This window comes from Penaeus japonicus, unplaced genomic scaffold (assembly GCF_977035675.1).
Source record: "Penaeus japonicus unplaced genomic scaffold, GWHDUDI00000001_assembly GWHDUDI00000024, whole genome shotgun sequence".
Classification (NCBI taxonomy): Eukaryota; Metazoa; Arthropoda; class Malacostraca; order Decapoda; family Penaeidae; genus Penaeus; species Penaeus japonicus.
Genome location: NW_028234426.1, coordinates 14,901,805 through 14,906,804, shown reverse-complemented (window position 1 = coordinate 14,906,804; position 5,000 = coordinate 14,901,805). Strand labels below are relative to the sequence as shown.

At 42.0% G+C, this 5,000-nt stretch overlaps 1 protein-coding gene across 10 annotated transcripts in view; it reads left to right on the top strand.

Moving 5' to 3' along the window:
• LOC122247320 (uncharacterized) overlaps positions 1-5,000 on the top strand; it is a 675,408-nt gene that overhangs the window by 398,651 nt on the left and 271,757 nt on the right. The gene's annotated exons all lie outside the window — the stretch shown is intronic.

Sequence of the window (5,000 nt, the reverse complement as noted above, 5' to 3'; positions counted from 1 at the left end):
TCTTTCTGTCCTCCACTCTGTCCTCCCTCATTCTTTTCCTCTTCCTTTCCTTCTTCCCTTCCTCATTTCCTCTCTCTCCCTCCTGCCCCCCTCCCCCTTCCCTCTCTCTTCCCAGTTTATTTGCGAATTCAGTAATGTGTATATTTGGCTGTATTATAAAACCAAAGTAAATTTCCCCGCAGTCTTAAAGGAACGCATTTGCCTAGAAATAGGTCGTTTGTTAGAGAGGCCCACGTAAGGAGGCGGCGCGGCCATGACTTTCCCCCTAACGTAGACTTCCATTATCAGCCCCGGTGTGACAGGGGTCCTTAGTTCTTAACTCCGCAAATGATTATGTTCATCGTAGGCCCTCTTCAAGTAATGAATTCCGAGAAACGAACAAACTGTGCGGGTCATTAACGGCGGAGTGCAGGTAATTAGTTCATTCTTTTTGTTCGCGTCATTCGCTATCTCGACCTCCATCGAGTGTCTGGTAGGTCTATCATAAACAGATTGTAATTAATTCTGTGATAATTGTAGGCGTTCAGTCAAGTGACTCAAAGACGGCATTGGAGGTGGAAGCGCGACGCGTTCGAGAATCCTTCGTCCCGTTCCAGATACGTTCGATATCATGGGAACAGGGTGCAGGATGCGGTCTATTCGAGGTAGATAAATATTGTGTTGGTCTGTCGTATTACTTTCATTAGTAAAGGTCGCATTTGTTTCTCACGAAGTAAATGGGGTTAATTTCGTTTATATCTGTGACACCGTATCGTTGAGAAATGACAAAGGCCCACAGTAAGAAGGAGACGGTTCATTTGCTAGCAATTGGGAGTGCAGTCGAGCAACAACAAAGCCGCAGTTAATGTTGGCTGTCAGCCCATAATTGCGGTAGCGGCTGATGAACCAATTACATGTATATTACTACTTAATTTGTGATATTTCGCCTTTACTGCTACTAAAAAAGGTAAAATAGCACCCTCGCCCTGTGTAATTATGAGTGGCTGGGGCGAGTGGTTGCGGGAGATGGAGGGAGCCTTCTTACGTGGTTTTACCGGCGATGAAAGGATTTATTTGGCTTCGAGTAATTAATTTCCACGTTGAATAGAGATATACAGCCAGCAGCTTAATCTCCCTTTAGTGCGGGATGTAATGACTATGATAGAACCAACCTCTTTGCCGCGATCGTAAACAAGAGTAAGTGATTTCGATTCTGATCTGTGAAGAGTCATTTACCACCAGAAGGCATAGATATCTTGATTGCTTTCGAATGTATGCAGTATGGATATATATGTATATATATATATATATATATATATATATATATATATATATATATATATGTGTGTGTGTGTGTGTGTGTGTGTGTGTGTGTGTGTGTGTGTGTGTGTATGTGCATGTGCGTGTGCGTGTGCGTGTGCGTGTGCGTGTGTGTGTGTGTGTGTGTGTGTGCGCGTGTGCGCGCGCGCGTGGTCTGTGTAAATGTAAAAAGTAAATGTAGGTACGAATGTACGTGTACATGCACAAATATTGTTATTTGTTTATAGAATGGGGTTCACACACCTCTTGTCATAATTCCTAGGATCTCTCCTATAACATTTCAATAAAATGGAGAATTACCAGGTCGAGATGATCACTTGCCTTTTATAGAGAATTTATATAGTTTACAGAATTGTGTTTGTTAACCAGAGTATAAAAAAACAAAGATATTATTTGCATTGTGAATGACATAATCTGTGTGATTAGCACAAAGGATGGGTTGCCATTTGTTTTATGAAATGCAGGTTAAATGTATATATGTATAGGTACACAAATATTTACATATACACGTTTGTGTATGTATGTATGTGACATATGTGTTTAATATACCAGAGTATTCTGGTTTACCCTGCACATTTACCATACCGATTGGTTCTCAGTACGTCCCTCTCAAAGTGTGATTAACCGGAAAAGACTGGCGGGTGTTGATGCGAAAGGAGTGCGGGGGCCGCCGCGGCCAGGCTGGCGAACGAGCCTGGGCGAGCGCGTGGCGAGGCAGTCAGGTGAGTGCGAGTAGACTCGCTCAGCCTGCAGCCACCCGAAGCAAAGGGGAAGCTCGGCCTGGGGTGAACGTTGACACTCCCATTTGTTTTTCTCGACAGGCCGGGCCATACGGAATGTGGGAAGCGAGAGTGGTAGTCAAGAGGTGTGCGCGTGCCAGGGTTATTGCACTGCGCTCGCTTCTTTGGGAGATTTGCTCCAGCGGTTGCTGGAGGCGTGTAGATTTATCGCAAGCCCGTTGACACAACAGAGGGACGGACTTTAAATTTAAGGCAGTGGGTGAGCTTTAAAGGCAAGTTCACAAACTGAGTAACACATGTAGAGTAGAGCTATATTTATAGAGGGCTTATCAAACACATTTCATCTCTTGCCAATACGCTGAGTTAATCATTGTAGCGTCCCAGTTCTCGTCTGCTCTTGCCGAGGCTTCGCCCCTCCGCTCAGGATATGCGTTTGCATTTCAAGAGACGTTAACTGCTAAAAACTAGACTTTCTCTCACGTTAAGTTGAAGGAAAGAATATCAGTTGTGAAGTTTTGAATGACAAAATTTCCGCAGAAGTGAGAGACCGTCGCTCTCGGGAGAAAGTATGGACGCCATCCTTGTCTAACAATTTTTCTTTTTCTGTTTCTCTTTTTATATTTATTTTTTACTTGAGGTTGTTTCTTCTTCCCCTCGACACTAATTTAGCGGTCCGTATGTATTTATACTTTTGTTTTGTGCATGTGACGTTACTGGGCTTGCAAAATATAATTATTTCCGAACGCATTATTTTTGTCAGCTCGCCTCAAAAACAACATTTGTTTGACGATACGAATGCAAAATTTCACTGACTGCTCGTTTTTCATATACGAATTTTGTTTTTTGCTTTACTTAATATCATTTGAAGTTAGCAGACACGATGTGACTTCAGAATAAGGGGTGCAAATGCTGCGAATAACTGCCGTTATTATTACGTGTAAATCCATCACAGTAAGCGCTTTCTCGTGTCGCTTCAGGACATGTAATCAAGGAAATCTATAACACGAACGTTCTCCTTCGGCCGAGTAGCACGCGTGTGTTTTTCTTTTCTTTTTTTTTTGCGTATGTTGTTTAATACACGCGCTGACCGCTGAACATTTACGTTTCTTCAAAATTTCTCTCGCACAGATGTTTTTATCCGTTATGGTCTTTCTTTCTGACAGAGACATCCATGCTGCTTATTTTGCAAGATATGATTGGCAAAAAATGTTGCATTCTGCAACACTTTCCGTCGTCGGCTAGAAAGCATTTACTATTCGTCTACTTTAGCCTCAGCATATTTGGTTCCCTTGTGGCACTTGTTTTCTAGCTTGGTGCATATATATATATATATATATATATATATATATATATATACATATATATATATGTATGTATATATTTATATATATATTTATATATTTACACACACACACACACACACACACACACACACACACACACACACACACACACACACACACACACACACACACACACACACACACACACACACACACACACACACACACACATATATATGTGTGTGTGTGTGTGTGTGTGTGTGTGTGTGTAAATGTGTATAAGTGTGTGTGTATCTAAGATGTTTCCGGGTTTTCGGGCGTAGTAGACTTTAAAGCGTCCGGGCCGTCGCGCCACGGGTCGTGCGTGGGGTCCAGGGGATGGAAGGCAGGCAGGCGCTAAAAGGCCGCCGCAGCCGCCGGGAGAAAATAAAGGCAAAGTGAAGACTGAACAGCTGTCACAGCCAAACTCTTCATGTCAACAATGTTTCTCGGATTTTCATATTGTCTAGAACAGAGTAGATAAAAGTAAAGTAAGTTAACTTTTTAACTTGCAGGAGTGCGCGTTAATGTCGTAATCCCGACGGAGAATTTGGAATTGTTCTCAGGCTTTTCGGGAAAATCTTGTTTTTTTAGCCCTCGAGTGGTTGTCACTTTCGACAAAAAAGGTTCTTCTAAGCCGCCAAACTTTTCCTCTGCGGCGCCGTTTTGTTTTGACATTAAATGTCCTTAAAAGTCCCTCAGAGTGCAACGTCTGGTAGCTCTCCTGTGACAGAGGGAAACACTGTTTTCTCAGATAGATTTGTCTTCGCGGAATGAAATTGCTAGTCGAATGGCACAGGCATATAAATTTTACTGCTGATAAAAAAGCTACGCGGATTGTGTTGCAAGATGCGGGAAAGGGATGTTGCAATTTGTAGTGTAAGGTTTACATTTCAGTTGGTTATGGCAGTGTGAACAAAAAGACAAATGTTAACGACAAGCAATTACAGCGAGCTCCTGCAACTGCACACTTGTCCTGTGCATGTAGCAGTCTTCGCGGCCTGTGCACCGTGCAGCGTTGTGATGCGGGAGAGATTCATTATGCGGATGCCTGCGTCATTATATCAAAGGCACCGTGGCCTCGCTCATTACCATAATCAAACGCTAAATTCTGATAAGAGTAATAATAGTACTTTTAGCTTGATAAAGACATATCTGTTTATCATTTACTTGTTAGTTAAGGTGGTGATGGAATATGTAAAGACAGGTCTTGCCTATTTCCAGCGAAGACGTTTTTCCCTCTTTGGCTTCTTCTTTGTTATCTTCTCTCTAACTTCGTCTTGTATTCGTCTCTTTCCTTTTGCCTTTTCATCATTTGCCTTGATTTTCCCCTTTTTCCGCTTGCAAACTTATTTTGGTCATTCTCCACCCCCAAACGCCGGCTGATTAACTGCAAATTGAAACTTTGTATACTCTGAGTAGTATTACAAATTAGTTGGGTATCATTCCTTTGAATTGTTAAAATCGGAGTTTTGGGGATAATTCTAAAACATTCTGGGCGCATTTCAATCAGCCTGATTTATATTTGAAACATTGATACGTTAATTTGGACTTCGGGAATAACAAATGGGTTTTGTAGATATGGTACTTTGAATTTCGAGGCGTATTAAACGTCACTGCCTTTATATTCTTAACCATG